The following is a 21,827-nucleotide window of genomic DNA, read 5'->3' on the forward strand; positions in this document are numbered from 1 at the left end:
GCAAGAATACCAGAATGGGGTGCCATTTCCTCATCCGGGGAATCTTCCCGACCCAGGATCTGAACCCCTATCTCTTAGGTCTCCCACTTTGGCAGGTGGATTCTTTACCACTAGCCCCACTTGAGAAGTGCCACAGTGTCTATGTATATCAAAACATCAGGCTGGACACCTTAATTAGATGCGATTTTTCCATGTCAAAGATATTAAAAAAAAAAGAATTTTAACATTGGAAAGCAGAAAAGAGTGAGGCAAGAATGACAAGGGGACACAGGAAGGAAGCAGGAGAGGCAGACAACCCCCTGAAGACGGCAGAGAGGGGGCGCCCACGGCCCGGGGGTGGGACCCAGGGACCAGGTTTTCAGGTAGATGGTGACCTCGCCCAGAGGGATGTTTTCACTTCTTGAAAACCTTTTGGTGGAGGAAATACACCCATCAGTCTTTGCTGCAGACAGCTGCCTGGGAAGGGCAAGGCTGAGTGAAAAATAGGCCTTGAAACCAAACCTCGAGCCTAGTACTTTGTTATGTAACTCAGCGGAAGCCTAGCATCTCTTCTGGTCGGAGGCTCTCCAAACATTTGGGGAATGCGGCCTTTGGAGAGATGTTTGCGGAGGTTACCCTGGACACTCGACGAGGGCGGTGACCCAGCCCTGACCACGGGCGGGGGAGGGGAACAGATCTCAGCCCGGCTCCCGTTCAGGGTCCAGAGCCGTGCCTCTCAGACCCGCCTGCCTGCTGCCTTGCTGCAGGGCCAAGGATACTTGGAGCGCAGTTTCTTCCTTGGGAAAACAGACGAATAACGTGATCACAGTAACACGTTTACTTCCATGGAGTTTTGAGTGACTCTGTGGAATGGAACCATTTCTTTACGCATAAATCACACGTTAGTTCATGCCCATTGGAGTCGGATGGACTTGCTATGTTCTCTGAGCCTCACGTACCCGTAAAACCACCCCAAGTAAGATAGGGTTGTCGAGCACAAAATGCTCAGAAGAGATTTCTTCAAAGTGCGTGTGCGCTCAGTTGCTTCAGCCGTGTCCAGCTCTTTGTGACCCCACGGACTGTAGCCCACCAGGCTCTTCTGTCCATGGGATTCTCCAGGCAAGAATACTGAGTGGGTTGCCCTTTCTTCCTCCAAGGGATCCTCCTGATGCAGGGATCAAATGCGCATCTCCAGCCTTTGGCAGGCAGGTTCTTTACCACTGAGCCACCGGGGAAGCCCCTTCTTTAATGCTTTCCAAATAGCTTTATGTGACTCTTCACATCTCTTCCCAGTACATGCAACCCAGAAATACTCAACGGAAACAATATTTAATCTCACTCTGTGCAATACATAACCATCTGGTATTTTCCACACTCTCATTTGTTAAAACACTAGACACAGCTCCCTCACTGTAGGCTGTACAGACTGAGGCCCTACAGCTCCCAGTTTGAGAAACATTGGCTGGGCGCTTCCAGACAGGAAGAGAGACTGCACACATATTTTTCACCTTTCCCTTCAGAGACCCTATTAAAATGGTAATAAAGGAACAAAATGTCATAAACCCACAAGGACAAAGGACACATGAGGGGACATCAACAGATGGAGACTTTGACGTTTTCAGAAGACAGATCACCGGGTTTCTATCACAGTTAATGACAGAAGAACCCAGAGTCACTTGACAATGTTGGTTGCTCACCGATAACACTTGCCTTATTCTTCCTTGTAATAGGATTCAGATTGTATTTAAGTCCTCAGCCTCCACTGCAAAGTCATGGTGTCAGGAAAGACCAACCTCATCTTCAGCTCCAGGGAGTAAACCTTGATTAGTTGAAGACAGTCATATTAACTTTATTTCCCTTGTCTAGTGATTCATTTAAGAAGAGCCCTAAGACCTAATTTTGGATGTGGGGTCTTAATAGAAAGTCTGCCAATGATGGGACTAATTCTAGGAAACATTCTACAGTTTTAAAGAGTCAGAGGACGAGGTAATTCCAATTTCTGCCTCTGGAATATAAGCCACTGCCATACTGTGCCCACAAAAGGAGCCACCCAAAGCATCCTGGCAGAACAAACGGATTTTTTTAAAACCAGGGTTCCTGGTGTAATTCAGCCACTGAGTTAAACAACCTGAGAGCCACCTTATCCCAGGACTTTTATATTATTCAAGAGAATTAACCCACTTGTCGTTGGGGCCATTTTAATTGGGCTTTCTTCACTTCCAGGATCCTAACTGATACAATAAGGAACATCATCACAAAACTCCACCACACCAGGGGAAACTGAGGGCCCTCGAACTCCCAAGGAAGGAAAAGCAAGGGAAGACACAGCAAAACAGGAAGGAAAATGGTACAGCTAATATAGCTTTGGATGCTAGGACAATCAATGACTTCAAAATTCTAAGAGAAAATGACATTCTGTCTGGAATTCAATAACCAGGGCTCCCCTGGTAGCTCAGTAGTTAAAGAACCCACCTGCCAATGCAGGAGACACAGCAGATGTGGGTTTGATCCCTGAGTTGGGAAGATCCCCTGGAGAAGGAAATAGCAACCCACTCCAGTACTCTTGCCTGGAGAATCCTATGGACAGAGGAGCCGCTGGGGTACCGTCCACGGGGTCACAGAGTCAGACTCGACTTACCGACTGAACAACAACAAAACTGAACAAGAATGAGAGCAGGTAAGGATATTTTTACACACACAAGGATTAAAAACAAAGTTTTTATCTCCCACAGACTTTTTCCTAAGTGCTAATGTTTGATGGGTTTCAGGAAAAGAAAAGAATAAAAAGGAAGAAAAGGAAGCCTAATCACGTGACAGCAGTGATTTAAAAGCCTAGGAATAATACCTGCTAGAGAGGGTGCAGAAAAAAGGGAACCCTTCGACACCGTTGGTGGGAATGTAAATTGCTACATCCACTATGGAGAACAGTATCAAGTTTCCTGAAAAAACTAAAAATAGAGTTATCATATGATTCTGCAACCCACTTCTGGGCATATATCCAGAGAAAACGCTAATATAAAAAGACACATGCATCCCAATGTTCACAGCAGCACTATTTACAACAACCGAGACACGCAAGCAACGTAAGTCCATCGACAACGGATGGATAAGATAGTGTGTGCATACAACATAATATTGCTTAGCCATCAAAAACGGATGAAACAATGCCATTTTCAGCAATATGGATGGACCTAGAGATTATCAAATTAAATGAAATAATTCAGACAAAATCAAATATCCTGACACCATTTATATATGGAATCTGAAAAAATTATACAAATGAACTAATTTATAATGCAAAACAAACAGATTTACAGACATAGAAAACAAACTCATGGCTTTCAAAGAATATAGTGGGGCGTGGTGGTGGAGAGAGAAATCAGGAGTTTGGGGTTAATATATTTGCCCTACTGCATATAAAATAGATAAACAACAAGAATCTACCATATGGCACAGGGAACTCCACTCTATACCTTATAATCTATAAGGGAAATGAATTTGAAAAAATATATATATATTTGAGCAAACTCTGGGAGATAGTGTCGGACAGGGAAGCCTGGCATGCAGCAGGTCCATGGGGTCACAGAAAGTCAGACGTGACTTAGCGACTGAACACATACATATATATAACTGAATCACTTTGTTGTACACTTGAAACTAACATAGCATTGCAAATTAACTACGCTTCAATTTTAAAAATATATTTTTAAGTAAACTTTTTTACAAAAAGGAAAGGAGGCCTAAGGAAGACTAAGAGACCTCGGAACCAGCAAGCACAATCAGCAGGGTAGGGGAGACGACCTCTAAGCTGCAGGTCTCGAGAATAACCAGCCCAGTGGCAGCAGAAAGGTGGAGACAGCCAGGAAAAAAATAGACTTGACAGAGTAGGTCATGTGGCAAGTCTAGTGACAAAGTGATAATCAGAATGAAATTAAAGGTATTATATTCATTATCTCTTGCTGCATAACCAATTACCCCAAGACTTAGGGACTTAAAACAATAAGCATGTATTATCCTACAGTGTCCAAGGGTCAGGAATCTGGGAGCAGCTTGGTGGGGGGATCCCAGCTCAGAGCCTCTCCCGAGCCTGCAGTCATGATGTTGGCTGGGCCCGGTCAACTGCAGGCTCCACTGGGTCCATCAGTTTGACTCACTCACAGAGCTCTTGGCTGGAGGCCTCGGTTTTTTCCCCATGGATCCAGCCATGGGGCAGACAGTGTCCTCACAAAGCGGCAATTCTTTTCCCCCAAACAAGATCCCCATGAGCAAGGTCAAGGCGGAGGCTGTGTCGTCCTCAGCAATCTGGTCTAGGGAGCCACGCATCTCCCTTCTGTCACTGTCAACTTGTCAGAAGCGATCCCCTAAGTGCAGTAAGCAAAATAGGGCTTTACTTCTGAATGGACGAGCATGTGAAGGGGAGGGGATGTTGACGGTGAGGGAAGTGAGGGTGGGCATGGAGGCATCTGGGATCTTGGAAATCTCTGTAGTTTCTGCTCCATTATGCCATGAACCTAAAACTGCTCTTACAAGTAAAGCCGATTAAGCATGGGTGTGGTCAGGGCTATGAGCTAGTTCCACTCTGCCCACTCGCAACCCCCAACCAGCCTGCCCACCTCCCCTCCTGGCTCATCCTCACAGTAGGGTCTTGTTCCCACGTGGCTCCCACCCCCAAAATGACGGCCTTCCCACCTTCACCCTCCTGCCCCAGATGGTACACTGGTACCCTGATGAACCTACACTGACCTGTCACCGTCCCCCCCCAAGCCCACAGCTCCAAGTCCAGATGACCCTGAAGGCCAATCTCCAGATAAAACAGGGAGTGAAATGAATTTGGTTTCCAGGGACGAGGCTGGGGCAGGTGGGGAAGGGGGAGGACCAGGAATCACGGGGTGGGAGGAGGGCTCAGACCTGGACCCTTCGTTCCCCCAGCCCCTGGCCCTTCATCTTGCCTGCCTTCCTACCTTGAGCTCCCCATCCGACCCCCGCACACACCCTTCCTGCCCACATCCTCACAGCACTGATGGCGGGAACTCCGGACCGTAGGTGTGAGGGTCATTGTGACTACACTGTCACTCGCCAGGCAGGGGAAAATGCCTTCTGGTCCCTGCCCGGCTTCTCTTGGCTCCCACAGAGCCGAACCTCAGAGCTTTTCATCCATTCTTGTCTCCTCCTCTTCCGGTGATCCTGCCGCCTTTCTACTGAGCAGGAGAAGTCCACGGTGGGGTCCCTGGACTTCCTGCCCAGGCTCACACCTGTCCCTGCTCCCTGCCTACTCCTGACCTTCGACCCTGACCTTTCACCTGTGAGCTGACCCCACTCAGCCTCCGCTCCCCAGAGCCCCCTCCCTGACTCCCATCCCCCCCTCGCCGGTCAGCCCCTTGGTATCAAGACCCAAGTTCTCGCCGGTTAAAACCAAAACAATAACAAAGGAGAAAAGTGTTCTCCAGGCAACAGGAGGAATCGCACAAAACACTTTCACCAACGGGGCGGGGACCTGGAGCTGGCCCCCGGGGCAAGGGAAGAGGTGAGTCCATGGGGCGAGGAGGTACAGGCTGGGCCGGAGCAGCTCGCCGGGGTGTGGCAGGGCTGGACCTGGAAAGTGGACGCTCCCTGGGTCGGTCGCCACCCGGGCCTTCTCGCGGCCCCGGTGACCTTCCTGCAGACACACCTTTGGAGCGACAGGACGACTCTGAGAGGACACTCTAGCAGTCTCGTCATGAGCACGGACATATCCACAGGGTGATCGCAGGCAGGCTGGGCTGTCCCCCAGCAGCGCTTCTTTTTCTCTTTTGGAACAGGAGATGAAAGTAGAGAATCTCAGGCCAGGCTCCAAGCAGAGCCAGGCAAACAGAGCCCCTCCCTCCGCCCCGTGTGCTCCCCAGCTTCTGCCCCAAATTCCCTACAGGTGGCTGGCTTCACTTGCTGGTTTGGGTGCTTGCCTTCCAACCTCTGAGAGGCTGGCTTCCGGCCCCACCTCTTCCTCCTGACCAGCTCTGATGAAGGCACTAGTTAGCACTGAATTCTTAAATCTAATGGGCTTCCCTGGTGGCTCAGATGGTAAAAAATCCACCTGCAATACAGGAGACCCAGGTTCGATCCTTGGATCGGGAAGATCCCCTGGAGAAAGGGAATGGCAACCCCCTCCAGTATTCTTGCCTGGGAAATCCCACGGACCAAGAAGCCTGCTGGGCTACAGTCCATGGGGTGGCAAAGAGTCGGACACGACTGAGAGGCTAACATGCACACACAGTGGACAGTTTATTGCTTAATAACTGTCTACAGTCTTAACTCATCACTTTGCCTTCTTGAAATCAGCTTCTTTCAGGCTTCCAAGACTCCCGTCCCCGCTCCGTTCTCACGGCACCCACGCCCCCAGCAGCACTGTCTTCCTGCCTGGCTGCTCCCCCAACTCCCTTCCTGCCAGCTGGTCTCCTCTGTGCCCTTCCCTGGAGACACCTCCCGTGAGCAGCCTGACCTTCTCCATGCCCCATCTACCCCACATGCTCCACGACCCTCCCCCGTTTGCATTTCTGCCGCAAGGCTCCCCAAAGGGGAGGACACCTACAGATCCAGTCCGTGAGTAACCCAGGAGCCAGCAAGAAAACCAAGCACCGTGGGAGAGTAAGAAGGGCTGCAGGAGGGACCTCCCTGGTGCTCCAGTGGTTGGGACTTCGCCTTCCAATGCAGGGGTGCAGGTTCGATCCCTAGTGGGGGAGATACAATCCCAAACAAAACAGAAGCGATATTGTAACAAACTTAATGAAGACTTTAAAACTAGTTACATTACTCACTCCTTGGAAGGAAAGTTATGACCAACCTAGACAGCATATTAAAAAGCAGATACACTACTTTGTCAACAGAGGTCCATCTAGTCAAGGCTATGGTTTTTCCAGTGGTCACGTATGGATATGAGAGTTGGACTATAAAGAAAGCTGAGGGCTGAAGAATTGATGCTTTTAAACTGTGGTGCTGGAGAAGACTCTTGAGAGTCCCTTGGACTGCAAGGAGATTCAACCAGTCAATCCTAAAGGAGATCAGTCCTGGGTGTTCATCAGAAGGACTGATGTTGAAGCTGAAACTCCAACACTTTGGCAGCCTGATGAGAATAACTGACTCATTGGAAAAGACCCTGATGCTGGGAAAGATTGAAGGCAGGAGGAGAAGGGAACGACAGAAGATGAGAAGGTTGGATGGCATCACCGACTCAATGGACATGAGTTTGAGTAAACTTCGGGAGCTGGTGATGGACAGGGAGGTCTGGCATGCTGCAGTCCATGGGGTCGCAAAGAGTCAGATAGGACTGAACAACTGAACTGAACGGACATTAAAGAAAAAAAATCCTTGCAAAAAAGTTTTTAAAAAATGAAGAAGGGCTCCAGGAGAGAGAGGGAGAAAGGGACCAGAGTGGTGCCAGTCCCAGCCTCCCAAGGACAGGGAACCAGATGGCCCAGGGCCCTCCTCGCCTGGCCCACGGGCTCCACACGAGCCCGCAAGGAAACCCTCAGCTGTTTCCGCACATATGTCACAGCCTCAGTCACACAAGTGCAGTTTCTAACTCCCTGGTACAAGCAGCATCTGTTTTCAGCCTCCAGCTTGAGGGCAGGGGAAGGGGGGGGGGGTTCTTTCAGTCTTTTTATATGAGGAATCCATTGAACTGAACAAGGTTCCTATTTAATCAGAAAAAATAAAAGCCATAATTGCAAGGCAAAATAAAAACTGCACAGATGAAATAAGCATGAATGGCAGGGTCGACTGCCCCCTGCATCCTTGTAAGTGGGCATCTCTGTCTGAGTAGCAACCCCACCAACAGCTGCTTAGATACAGATCTAGAAGCACTGTGTCAAGCCGCTTATCAGGACTTGGTCACTTAGAACGTGCTAGAAATTAATGTAACAGTCTTGGCAACATGGATCCAATGAAAAAGCAAATCATTCCCATTTAGTGACTAATAATGAAATAATAAGATTTTACCCACTGTAAAAATGTCAACAAGCTGGGAAAATGTTAAGAGAGCAGAAAATTTGAGCCAGATGATGCAAAAAGAGAGAAAAGCAGAACTTGGGGAGAGTGCTGCTGATCTGGGGTCAGGATGGCACGAAGTTTTCCTGCCACATGGGAAGTGCCATCAACAGCAGACATCCACCCAGGAGCCCCGAGGGGAAGCCTGAGATAGCCCTTGGGAGCTCAGGTGGATTAAGGAGAGATGCCAGCCACAGGCATGAGGAACGTGACCCATAGGTTTGCAGCCAAGACCCAGGGGCCCCTGGCACTGGCCAGTGTCTATGCAGGGATCAGAGGTGGCCACCCACAAATCTCTTGCATTCCTAAACACTAACAACAAAAAATGAGAAACAGAAATTAAGAAGGTGACCACAATCAGTGTCAACAGTATAGGATGACTGGGGCCCGACCAGCAGCTGTCGGGCTCTGTCTTTCTATCACCCATAACACAAGGAGGAAATTTAGATCCCAGCCCTGACCTCTCTTCACATCTCCAGACCCACATCTTCAACAGTCCCTTTAAAACATCCACACAGGTGTCTATAAGCATCTCTAACCCAATGGGTCCAAAACCAAAGTCTGAATCCCCTCAACAGACTTGATCCTCCTCCAGGCTTCCATTTCAATGGCCTCACCATTGTCCGCTCAGCTGCCCACACCGGAAACTGGGGAGGCCTCCGGGATTCTTCCCACCCTGTCCACCAGACCTTGACTCCACTCAGAGTCCACCGCTTCCACCTGGTCCCAGCCAGCGACATTACTTGGATGTCTCTAAGCGCCTCCTGAGCCATCTCCTAGCTTCTTTCCTTCCCCACCACAATAGTTCTGCCTCCACACGCAAAGAGAATGACTATTTCACTGCCGATGTCGGATGGCATCCTGTGGCACGGAGGATAACCCCCTGTCTCTGGAGAATGGCCCCTGGGGAACTAGCGTCTGGTCTCTGCCCACCTCTCCTTTTTCTCAGGGGCACTTGACCTGCAGCAAAACTCTGCTTCCTGACGTCCATTCCCACCAAGTTCTCTTGCATCTGGTAGCCCATTCCAAAGAGAAATCCAATTCCTTTCCAGGCGAAAATGCAAGACGGAGTTTGGGGTTATTTCCCAAGAAGGCCAACCCCACCCCACCCCACCCCCCGCCCCCCAGCCAATCTGGTAGCATATTTCGCCCACTGGGAAATTCTTGAAAAGCAACTAGCTGGTCCCCAGTCAGGCTCCCCGCCCCCAGTCCCTCCCGCGCCGTCCAGCCGGCAGCCTTGGGTCACCGCTGCAGCTGGGCCTGGCCCCTTCGGAAGCCGAGGCTCCGGCGAGGGCAACGGATTTATGGTGCAAGGTTAGCCGGCGCGTAAACCTGGGCGTCGGCCATCACGGGCCCTGGCGTTTTTACTGCCTCCTCCTCCAAGCCCCTGCGTGGATGTGAAGCAACTGGAAGGAGGAACATCTGGTTTCACTTTTTGCATTCACCAGCACAGCTCCCAGCTGACAAAACCCTCCGTTCTTGCCAGGGTCCTGCTGGTGGCTGGTGGGCTGAATGCGCAGGCAGGGGGCAGCTCTCTGCCAGAGAGCTCGCTTCTTTTTTTTTTTTTTTTCCTGCCTCATCTTGGAGCTAAGAAACCGCCAGCCACGAAAGCCAGGCTGGCCGCGGAGCCGGCTTGCCAAAGACGCCGAGGGCCACTTGTCGGGGCCGCGCGCAGGTCCCCGGGCCGGCCTTTACCAGGGGGCGTGGCCGGGCCGTGAGCGGTGGGTGCTGGGACTTGTAGTCTCCGCACGCAAGATGACGGTGGGTGAGGGCCAGCATCTCTGTCCTCTGGAGCAGGACTTCCCCAGGTAAGGCTGCCCCGTGGTGGCCAAGGGCCGCACCGGAGGAGGAAGGCACGCCGAAGATAAGAAGCCTCTCTGGTGACTTAGGTTCAGAGCCCCACCTCATGACAGAGACTTAAAGTAAAGTGAAGTCGCTCAGTCGTGTCCGACTCCTTGCGACCCCATGGACTCTAGCCTACCAGGCTCCTCCGTCCATGGGATTTTCTAGGCAAGAGTACTGGAGTTGGTTGCCATTTCCTTCTCCAGGAGATTTTCCGGACCCAGGGATTGAACCCGGGTGTCCCGCGTTGTAGGCAGATGCTTTACCATCTGAGCCTCCAGGGAAGGCCCCTGACAGAGGCTTACTTCTCTTCTGATGGAGATGGCCGGTGAATATTCAGGGTTGATTTCCAGTATAAGGGTCCAAGCAGAGCACTGCCCTGGGGCCCTGGGAAGATGGCCCAGGTGGCCAGATCTGTCCTTGGATCTCCGGTTCACTTTCTTCAGGATTCCAAAAGCAGACAGTCCAGACTGACATCCCACCAAGGTCCTCACAGGCTCCTCTCATGTGGAGGAAAGGGAGCACTCCTACCCTGTGGGTGGGAATGTAAACTGGTGCAGCCTCTGTGGAAAACAGTGTGGTGGTTTCTCAAGAAACTAATGATAGAACTGCCATATGACCCAGCAGTGCCACTCCTGGGTATGTATCAGAAAAAAATGAAAAACTTTGAAAAGACATACTCCCCAGTGTTCACAGCGGCATTATTTACAATGGCCAAGATATGGAAGCAACCTAAGTGTTCAGCAACAGATGAATGAAGAAGATGTGATATCTAATGGAATACTCAGTTCAATTCAGTTCGGTTCAGTCACTCAGTCGTGTCCGATTCTTTGCAACCCCATGAATCACAGCACACCAGGCCTCCCTGTCCATCACCAACTCCTGGAGTTTACTCAAACTCATGTCCATCGAGTTGGTGATGCCATCCAGTCATCTCATCTTCTGTCATCCCTTTCTCCTCCTGCCCCCAATCCCTCCCAGCATCAGGGTCTTTTCCAATGAGTCAGCTGTTCGCATGAGGTGGCCAAAGTATTGGAGTTTCAGCTTCAGCATCAGTCCTACCAATGAACACCCAGCACTGATCTCCTTTAGGATGGACTAGTTGGATCTACTTGCTCAACCATAAAAAAGAATGAAATTTTGCCACTTGCAGCAATATAGGTGGACTTGGAGGGTATTATGCTAAGTGAGATAAGTCAGAGAAAGATAAATACTGTATGATATCACACATAGAATCTAAAAAATAACAAACTAGTACAATGAAAAGGAAGCGGACTCACAGATAACAGAGAACAACCTAGAGGTTACCAATGGGAAGAGAGAAGGAGGGAGGGGTAAGATAAGGGTAGCGGATTAAAAGGGACAAACTACTGGGTGTAAACTAAACAATAAGAGCAAAGGCAGTGACTTCTCCAGGACTTCAGTCCCTGACCTTACTCTCCTTCTCCCTCTCTCCACCCCTGTTTCCACTGCAACCCTCCCTCAAGCAGTAAAACAACTCTTCTAAACTTCCATTTACTTCCCTCTTCCATTAGAGCCAACCTTCTTGAAAGGGCTGTCAGCACAGTTTATATCCACTTCCTCTCCTTCCAGATATTCTCTCCTCGACCCAATCCAACCTGACTTCCACTCACTCCACTGATACTGTTTAGCCAACCACAGCCAGCCTCCAGATCACCAAATCCAGCCAACTTCCAGATTGCCAATTGCCAGATTATCGTCCTCTACACAAACCCCACATGAAGGAGCGCCTCAGAACTCAGCCTGGGCCCTTCACTCCCTTTATTTTATGCCCTTTGCTGGGTGAGCTCGTCTACAACCATAGTTTTCATACTCACAATCCCAGATCAACACCACAGACCCAGGTGCACCCCAGCCTCTTTGAAATACCCATTTCCCCAGCCTCTTTGAAATATCCATTTCATGTCCCAAAGGCGTCTCCCTTCTAAGACATTCTGGGCTCTCCTATTCCTCCTCCACATCACATCCCCCCACCACCCCACCACCCCCCCCCTCTTTTAAGTCCCAGCTCAGTCTAAGTGCAGTCTCCAAGTCACGTTGACTCTACAAACTTCATGTCTGTCACATCTGTGCCTTACTCCATATCTTTAGGGCCAGATTATGACCCCTTTTCTTGCTCACATGTTAAGAACATCACAAAAGTGTTACAGGAAAGAGCCATTTTTTACTCCATGTTGCATCTGTTTCTTTGGCTTTAACCTTTGCTTTTGATTACTTTTGTTATTATAATCATACACAATGACCTGCCTGAGGGAACCTTGCCCCTCTGCCTAATTGTTAAACTAAAGTGCCTTTGTTCCGCTCACTGAAAGACAATCTGACCCTGCTCACCTGTGAATGACCACAAAGAAGAAGAAATGAACACATCCCCTCCCCCAGGATGGCCCTTCCAGGGGATTTTTGCAAGATTAAAGGCCTTTATACTTTGTTTTTTCAACTCCTCCCCTCCTCTGTTCTATAAAAGAACCTGGCGTCCAGAAACTGACAAGATGGTTATTTTGAGACATTAATCTGCCATCTTCTTAGTCACTCAGCTTTCCGAATAAAGGCATACTCCTTGCCTCAATACCTTGTCTCCGATTCATTGGTCTGTCATGTGGTGAGCAGAGTGAGCTTGGACTCATAACAAAGGGATATTCCTCCCCAAGGTGGGGCCTAATTCCTTTACCTTTGAATATGGGCTGGACTTATTGACATTCTAGCAAACTAAATGTGCCTGCAGGGATGGTACAAGGCCATGTCTCAAAAGGCATCCCATCAGCGTCCCCATCAGCTCTGGTTGCCATAACCAAATACTGCAGAATGGGGGGCTCAAGCCACAGACATTTATTTCTCACAGTTCTGGAAGCTGACAAGTCCAAGATCAAGGTGTCTGCAGATTCAGTGTTTAATGAGAGCCTGCTTTCTGGCTTGTAGAAGCTGTTTTCTCCTGGTGTCCTCATGTGGCAGAGATAGCAAGGGCTCTGGTTGCTTCCTCATCTCTGAAAGGCACCATCTCCATCAGATTGGGGCCCCACCCTCATGACCTCATTTACCCCTGATTATCTTCCAGGGTCTCCATCTCCAAATAGATTGAGAGTTGGGGTTTCAATGTGTGAAGTGGGGAGAGGGGACAAAATATGCAGTTCACAACAGACACTTTGGCCTCACTCTCCCAGGTCACCCGTTCTGGAGTGACCCTGCAGGCAGCATGCTCACACAGCCTGTGGCAAGGTTGACAGGGAGAGGAACTGACCATCTGCCAATGACAAGCACCAACTTGGCGGCCGTGAAAGTTAGCCACCTTGGCCTTCCAATACTATAGCCTCAGCCAGCATCTTCACGGCAACCTCATGGGAGACCCCAAGCCAGAACCTCTCAGCTGAGCAGCTCCAGAAATTCTGACCCAAAGAAAAATACCCCCCTGTATTCTAAGCTGCTGTGTTTTGAAGTGATTTATGTTTCAGCAAAGATAAATAAGCCCTTCATCCCTATCCCCTGATAACAGCCAAAGCCCTATTTTCAAAATGTAAGTATGATATGTCATTCCCTTACTTAACATTTTTTATGGTTTTCAAAACCTCCCAGAGAATAGTGAAACTGATAGTAATGGCATTCAAGCTTCTTCAGAACCCAGTCTCATCACTCAAGGGCTCCTACAGGCCAGAGTGAGTTCATATCTGATGCCCCTCCACCAGAACCCTCCTTGAAGCGGTAGGTAACACCCTGAGATTTGTATGTACCTTTACCAACACACATTGACATTTGCCTGTCCATCCCCACGCTGGCCTAGGGACCTTTACCAGCACACATTGACATTTGCCTGTCCATCACCCACGCTGGCCTAGGGACCTTTACCAACACACACTGACATTTGCCTGTCCATCACCCCCCCGCTGGCCTAGGGACCTTTACCAACACACATTGACATCTGCCTGTCCATCACCCACGCTGGCCTAGGGACCTTTACCAACACACACTGACATTTGCCTGTCCATCACCCCCCCGCTGGCCTAGGGACCTTTACCAACACACATTGACATTTGCCTGTCCATCCCCACGCTGGCCTAGGGACCTTTACCAACACACATTGACATTTGCCTGTCCATCCCCACGCTGGCCTAGGGACCTTTACCAACACACATTGATATTTGCCTGTCCATCCCCACGCTGGCCTAGGGACCTTTACCAACACACATTGATATTTGCCTGTCCATCCCCACGCTGGCCTAGGGACCTTTACCAACACACATTGACATCTGCCTGTCCATCACCCACGCTGGCCTAGGGACCTTTACCAACACACACTGACATTTGCCTGTCCATCACCCACGCTGGCCTAGGGACCTTTACCAACACACACTGACATTTGCCTGTCCATCACCCACGCTGGCCTAGGGACCTTTACCAACACACATTGACATTTGCCTGTCCATCACCCACGCTGGCCTAGGGACCTTTACCAACACACATTGACATTTGCCTGTCCATCCCCACGCTGGCCTAGAAAGGCTCGTCTATCATCGGCCACCCCAGCACAAGAGTGGTACTCAGCCCATGGGAACCATTCAATAAGTAATTTTGATGTGAAAGAGAACAAAATGAATACAAAACAAAAATCATCTTGAACTATCTGACTTCCAGAGCAGCCACTAGGACTTCCCTGGTGGTACAGTGGATAGGCGTCCACCTGCCAGTGTGGAGGACACAGGTTCAATCCCTGGTCTGGGAAGATCCACGTGCCACAGAGCAGCTAAGCCCAAGCACCACAACTCCTGAAGCCTGTGTGCAAAGAGCGTGTGCTCTGCAACAAGAGAAGCCACCACAGTGAGGAGCCTGCGCGTTGCAACAAGGAGCAGTCTCGGCTTGTCTGCAACTAAAAAAAAACTGCACACAGCAATGAAGAACCAGCACAGTTAATGCATAAATCTAAAACTAAAGAGCAAACACCAACTGAATCAAAGAGCATGGGTCCATGAGGCCTTCTCTATTGACTCATCTAGACAACCCAATCTTTTCTGGAGTCTCTAAGCCAGTTTCGGGAGGCTGAAAGCTTCTGAAACAAACTTGGACAGTTTTTGCATTTCCCTTTGGCCGGCAGTTGGAAGAGCCCATCTTATGCTCCTCCCCTGTCCCACCCTAGTCATGGCCCCTGATATCCAAGGCCTCCCTTCAGGTGGACCTGACAGCTGACTGCCATTTGAAACTGTTCATGAACCTGGAACACGAGATTTCAGGTCGAGTGTGTGTTCGGGGCTGTGCCTGTGAGAGGCGAGGATGGGTGGGTCTGAAGGAAGCATTTGCTGGAACCACAGTGGTTTGCTGGGATGTTATGATGGGCATGGACCTGGAGATCATTTAGATGCAAAAGCAACTTGTGGGGGAGGAAAAGTGAGTGGCATTTTGGACTGTTGGTCTGAGTGATCCATTTTTCATATATATTAGGAAATATCAGTCTTAGTCACCCTTATGGAAAAAAATACTTGTGAGTCGGCATGCCCGGAGCTCTTTCAGAAGGTCATTAAGACCAGTGGTTGCGTCACCAAGGTGAGGGCCGTAGGGTTTTATACTCAGAAAAGGATCTGAATCCCTCCCCCTGGCTGACAAGGGTCTGCGGAGCTGCCTGGTGGTCCAGACCGCCCACTCTGGGCTCTTCTCTTCATCAGCCCCAGCCCCCTCCCCAGCTGGGTCTGTTCCCCGGGCCTTCCCTCCGTTGCTCCAAGGTGCTGGGCAGCCTTAGGTCTCCTCCTCCGCTCAACAGGCTGGTTCCTCCCAGCTGCTCAGTCCCCTGTGGCAGGATCACCTCCTGGGATGTTTTCCCGGGGAACCCTCTTTCCCAGGGAAACCCTCCCTCTGAGTAAGCCAGGCTGGAACCAGGAATTTGAATTGGGTAAAGGAATGCAGAAAACAACAGCTAAGAGAGCACTCGGAGCTCCCAGCTCCCGTTTCCCAGACCAGAACTCAAGCCTACTGGGCTGTGGCCGTGGAGGTGGGAGGGGTGAGGAGCCCTCCGTTTCTGCTTTCAGCTCTTTGTCTGAAATGAGTGTCTTCAGAGTTGCTCCACCAAGGAAACTGTTAGGAAAAAAATCCAAAATATCTGGTTTCATTATCATGTTAATGGTTTATTTTTATCCTCAAAAATTTGCCTGGTTGCCTTTCATTAAGAAAAACCTGAAAGATGTTACTGGCTTAAGCATTAGCAGCTTTTAATACCTCTGCTGGTCCACAGCTGTCTCACCTTGAGGCTGGGTGGTGGCTTTGTGCGATGGTGGGAAAGGGAGGCGGGTGGCCAGGTGGGTCTCCTTCTGCCAAGGGCAAACCTCTAGGGAAGGTTGTGGAGGGAGTGCTAAGCTGCTCACTCACAGAAGCAGGCTCTCTGAGGACACCCCTTCTGGATGCAGACTCGCAGCCAGGCACACCAAGGTCCCCTGCTACAGTGATGGGATCTGGATCTCCCATCACCAAGGCCAGGGTGGTGCTCACTGCTGGAGCCTTCACCTTACCGCAGACCGCTTTGTACTCTAAACGTGCCCCCTCTGCCCGCCCCATTACGAATGCCTCTTCTAGATGCAGTTCACAGCTAGATAAGGAAGTGCGATCGTCAGCCATGACACCTCCCAGGCTGCCCCATCCAGGGGTGGCATCAGTGGTGTGTGCTGGGTGACCGCTCTACCAGGCCAGGGAATGATGATTGCGTTTGCACTTCCTGTGCTGAAAACACATCTTCCACGGCCAAGCAGCTAGCAAAATGTCTGAACGTTTAAAACGAGCTCCAGAGACTTCACATAACACACCACCGCCAAACGCCTCCACGTGAGCCCATCTTAGGGACGGGCTCCCCCACAGCCCCTGAGAAAATAAAGACCAGAACTGTTTCTAGAAGAAATCTGAAATAGTACATCACAGCCTGGATTGGAGTGAATAGTCATGAAAAATCAACCATTGGCACCGTGAGCAAACCAGTCCACGATATGAGAAGTTTTTTTGCATGGCTAGTCTTGCTTCTAGCAGGGCACTGAGTGGAAGGGACTTTCTGGAGGACTGGGATCTTGTTCCCTAAAGTTCTTTGCCCTCCAGCCTAGTAAGAAAGTGCTCGATTCACAGGGAAGCTCCATTATCTTAACAGATGGAGAGCAGCCCTTAGCCAGGGAATTAACCAGGCTGAGCCATGCTTTCATAGAAGAGAGATCAAAGCCAGAGGCAAACCTGACCTAGATAAACCACCAGGACTGAAACCCATGCGTTTGGCAGATGCAAATAGTCTCTTCTAGTCTGAACTGGGAGCCAAAGCCCTGTGGAGACTTACCTGTCTCCTGAGTCTCAGCCACAAACTTGGACCTGCCCCAGGGAAACTGGAAATCTCAAGGCAAAGCTTGTGCAGAAAGAGCGGTCAGACGTGGATGCCCCACTTTGCCCTGCCCCAGCGAAGCTGATCGCCTCCCATCCCAGCCAGTGGGGTAGAAAAGACAAAACCGCCTCATCTCAAAGAAAAGGTCAGCAAAGGGCTCAAGTCCTGATGTCCCAGCCCTGTGAGGGAATGTCTCTGTATACCAACTCCTCCTTTTCATTTGGGAAAAAAAAATAAAAGGCAAAAAGTCAATATTCTGCACCTATATGCTACACAGAGGAAAATAATGAATCTGTTGACTTGTAGACTTATTGCACAAGCATTTTGTGAACCCTTATTACGTGCCATTAACTGTGCAAAGTGCAGAGAATTACAAAAGTTAAGGGCAGAGTCTGAGCCCTCCTTCAGAACTCCTCTCTCTGGCTAGTGAGAAAATTCATCATGAGCACCTGGACGTATCTGAGCAGAGCATTAGCTATATTAGCTTTCTGGTAAGCAGACCATAAACAACTGTTTGTTAAATATTGATTTCATTCACTTAATGAGGGATTAAACAACTGGATGAATTGGGCAGTGAAAAAGATGCGTCTGCCTTTGAGCACAGGGCCTAAGATTTGAGAAGTGGTACAGCACAAGCTTCACTACAAGTGTTTAAGAGAGAAATATTCTTGGGATGCAGGTGGAAAATTCCTTTCAAGGAAGGAAACAGAGTGCTCAGGAGCAATGTCCCAGCCCTCCTCAGTGCCTGAGTGCAGACGGGAGCGAAAGGTCAGGACACTTGGGAATAAAAAGGAAAACACCCTGTGCGTTTTCATCACATATCCTTGTTTAGCTGAAGATATGAAGGCACATACGATATATATACATATATATACACACACACCATATTTATGTGTGTGTGTGTGTGCATGCTCAGTCATTTCCAACACTTTGCGACCCCATGGACTGTAACGCACCAGGCTCTTCTGTCCATGGAATTTTCCAGCAAGAATACTAGAGTGGGTTGCCAGTTTCTACTTCCTGACCCAGGGGTTGAACCCACATCTCTTGCATCACCTGAAGATATATAGATATATGGGCTACAGTCCATGGGTCGTAAAGAGTCAGACACGACAGAGCAACTGAACACACACACACACATACACCATATACTACATACATATTTATGCTATATAATATATATCATATACTATATGTGTATATACTATACAGTATATGCATACATACAGTATATCATATACTGTGTAATATATATCATACACTATATATCATATACTATTTATATACCATGTATTATATATATATCGTATACTATAACACAGGTACACACAGTTGACCCTTGGACAATGCTGGGTCTAGGGACACCCACCCCCCGTGCAGATAAATATTCTTATATAACTTACACTCAGCCCTTTATATATGTCATCCCTCCAGTACCCTAGGTCTGCATCCAAGGATTCTACTAATCTCAGATCATGTAATACTGTAATGTTTACAGTTGAAAAAAAATCTACATGTAAGTTGACTCACACAGTTCAAATTCATGTTGTTCAAGAGTCAGCTGGGAAAAAAAAAAGAGTCAGCTGGATACCATGTGCTATATACATACACCATACACTATGCATATATGTGTATATACACTATGTACTCTACATGTACCACATACTGTATAAATACCATACACCCTGCTGGCTCAGATGGTAGAGAATCTGCCTGCAACGTGGGAGACCTGGTCGACTCCTGGGTTGGGAAGATCCCCGGAGGAGGGCATGTCAATCCACGCCGGTATTCTTGCCGGAGAATCCCCTGGACAGAGGAGCCTGGCGGGCTGCAGCCCATGGGGTCGCAAAGATTCAGATAAGACTGGGCGACCGAGCACAGAACATGTGTATATTATGTACTATGTGCTCAGTCGCTCAGCCACATCTGACTCCTTGTGACCCTGTGGGCTGTAGCCTGCCAGGCTCCTCTGATGGGATTCTCCAGGCAAGAATACTGGAGTAGGCCATTTCCTTCTCCAATTATGTACTATACGTAAACTGTAAATATTTACATGGTAGTATATATAAGGGCAGTGCATGCACCGACTACTTCCAGACCACAAGAACACTGGTTTAAAGTGACTTTAAATTCTACACATCAGTATCCTGACATAAGCACTTGGATTCTGAAAGAACTTCCCAGGAATATGATGGAAAGCACTGAGACACCCAGTGTCTGATGGGCCCTCACGTCAGCTTAACCCTCATTGCCTGCAGTGAGTCCAATTACAGCAAATCAGATTTCCCTTCGTTGCGTCTGATGGAGGGAGCCTCTCTGCCGATGGAGCTGGGCCAAGAGGGAGTGGAGAGCCCTGAAGTGTAGGCTGGGAGTGGGCACCAGACCAAACTGGGACCCAGAGGCCCCCTCCTGACCCCACCACCAGCACCCTCTCCAGCGCCTCCCGTCTGCAGCTGTCCAGGGTTCCTCTCACAGAGTCAGCGTCTTCATTTAAGAATCAACTGTCTCACGTAGAGTGTGTGGCTTTCATAACTGATCTTTAAAAGGATCAAAACGATCAGGTACAGTCCTAGAAAAATAGTTGAAATCTAGTTTTAAAGCAGTCTCTTTTATCTCTATGTCAACTCTTTCTGTCTTGGTCGCTGTCTGTAACACACACACTCACACGCACACTTTCTCCCACAAGGATGTTCTTTGCTGACCCAGCCCCCAGGGACACCGCACTCCTTGTGGAGACAAACAGGAGAGTCCTTTCGGCCCCCAGGGTCCCGCAGCCCCTGACTTGGGGGCCAGGGTGCAGGATGGCAGGGGCAAGCGACAGCCACAGTCACGGGCACCCGTGTGGCATCAGGCACGGATGCCAGTCCTGCCTCCACGTGGGGCGAGCCCTGCCAAGCCTCCTCTCTCATTTCAAGGTCACAGTACTAGATGATGAAAGAGTGGAAAAGCACCGCCCAGAAAATGGGCCGCGGGGACTTTCCTCTGGGTGAGGAAAGAGAGACCCATCGGGCAGTGAGATCCCGCTGAGAGGGACGGCGGGGACTCGGGGTGTGGGTCCCTGCAAGGGGCAAGACACAATGCGGAGACAACGGGGAGATGGGGCGATCTGAGAGTTATTTCTGAGGCGTTTTTATGTAGGACAGATTCTATCACGAACATTTGTGTGTTTCATAAGAACCAAATACTTTTCTATCATGTTTCTTGGCAGCTATGATTTTTTTTTCCCTTGCAAATTCAGGTGGGACAAATGTTCTCATAAAATAAACATCTCCCTGTCTTTAAAAACCACTGATAAATAGTTCAGGCAAATGAATCCTTGCCTGTCCTCAAAAATTATGCGAGGACTGCTATTCTGGAGCAACAAATAGAATCAGCTCCTCAGGTGCCCTGAGGGAACAGAGGACCCAACTGTCCAAGGTTTTTACACCTAAATGATGACATGGATCTCCCAGGATCTGAGACTCAAAGGAAACACTTTGTCTACGACGTGGTAGTAACCATACTTCAAGTCTTAACTTAAAAAATAAATAACCACAAAAATAAAATTACTCTGTAAAAGGAACACTTAAAAAAAAAACAAAAACCCAAGCCACACTAACTAGTTTGAAAAATATTTTGGGGGGAGTCTTAACTTTTTCCAAGACTATAGCAAGTGGTTTAAAGCAAAACCAGATCCATAGGAATTCTCAGAGGGGGTCCTGGACACTTGGACTTTATTTCCAACACAATTGATTCACAGACAGGTCAGCGAAAAGGTCACCGCACAACGGGATCACAACCAGGATGTAAAATGTCCAGGGGAGACAGAGGGCCAGAAACAAGAGACGAAGAGTCCAGAAGCTTTTCTAGCCTCTTAGAGATTGGTGGCCGCATCTCTGTCTTCCGCCCACTCCGAAGATGAAGGCGTCTCCTCACCTAACAGTCCTCCCAGCCTCTGCTCTTGGTTCCAGCCTTGGAAACCAGTCCTGCCAGTTTCCCAGCCTCCAGTCACCTCTGAAAGTCTGAACTGCGGGCTGCTTTCCCCCAGCCGACCCGCGGGGCGCCGGCCAGGCTGTGTGCCGCGGTCAGAGGTGGACCTCACCGCCCGCACGGACCACCGGCCACTCCTAGAGGCACCGAGGCCCCCGCGGACACACAGGCCTGAGTCGGGGGCGCCTAGCCCTGCCCGGAACAGCTCGCAGCTCACCAACCGAGCTGAAGGCCTCACATCTCAGCTGGAGCTTTTCGGCTCTGGTTTTCTCTCCTGGCTATTTATCTTCCCGTCGCCTTCAGGCAGGTCACACCCTGCGATGCTGTGGCTTTCACTCCGCTCTGTGAAACGGGGCGATTACTACCTATGTCCCGGGACGGACGATGACTCATCCTGGGTGTTTCCAGCCCAGGGACGGCAGAGGGACACCGAGGCCGCGGGGGGGCCTCCCTCTGCCTCACGCCGGGGGACCAGAGGAGAGAGGATGGGGGGCCAGGACCTGCGGCGCTGCAGCCCTGCCCGAGGTGGGGGGCCTCCCCCCGCCCCCGCCCCAGCGCAGTCAGCGACCCGGCATCCTGGCCCTGCCTGGAACCTGCACAAAGGCGGTCTGGGGAGGTTGGGGGGGCGGCGGGGGCTGTCTCAGACATCCCCAAACAGCTGCTGCCGGAT

The 21,827-nt window shown here is 49.8% G+C and overlaps 1 long non-coding RNA gene across 2 annotated transcripts; it reads right to left on the reverse strand.

Annotated features, from left to right (window-relative positions):
* Window positions 1-3,209: 3,209 nt before the first annotated feature.
* LOC139031519 (uncharacterized) lies at window positions 3,210-9,081 on the reverse strand. 2 transcript variants are annotated; one of them, XR_011484019.1, is made up of 4 exons: window positions 8,932-9,081; window positions 6,545-6,683; window positions 5,648-5,765; window positions 3,210-4,340 (listed from the first exon to the last, which is right to left on the reverse strand). It is a non-coding gene; the product is annotated as an uncharacterized lncRNA (long non-coding RNA). The 2 variants fall into 2 exon arrangements; XR_011484018.1 differs by having other exon boundaries at window positions 6,545-9,081.
* Between the last annotated feature and the right edge of the window lie 12,746 nt (window positions 9,082-21,827).

This window comes from Odocoileus virginianus, chromosome 27, assembly GCF_023699985.2.
Source record: "Odocoileus virginianus isolate 20LAN1187 ecotype Illinois chromosome 27, Ovbor_1.2, whole genome shotgun sequence".
NCBI lineage: Eukaryota > Metazoa > Chordata > Mammalia > Artiodactyla > Cervidae > Odocoileus > Odocoileus virginianus.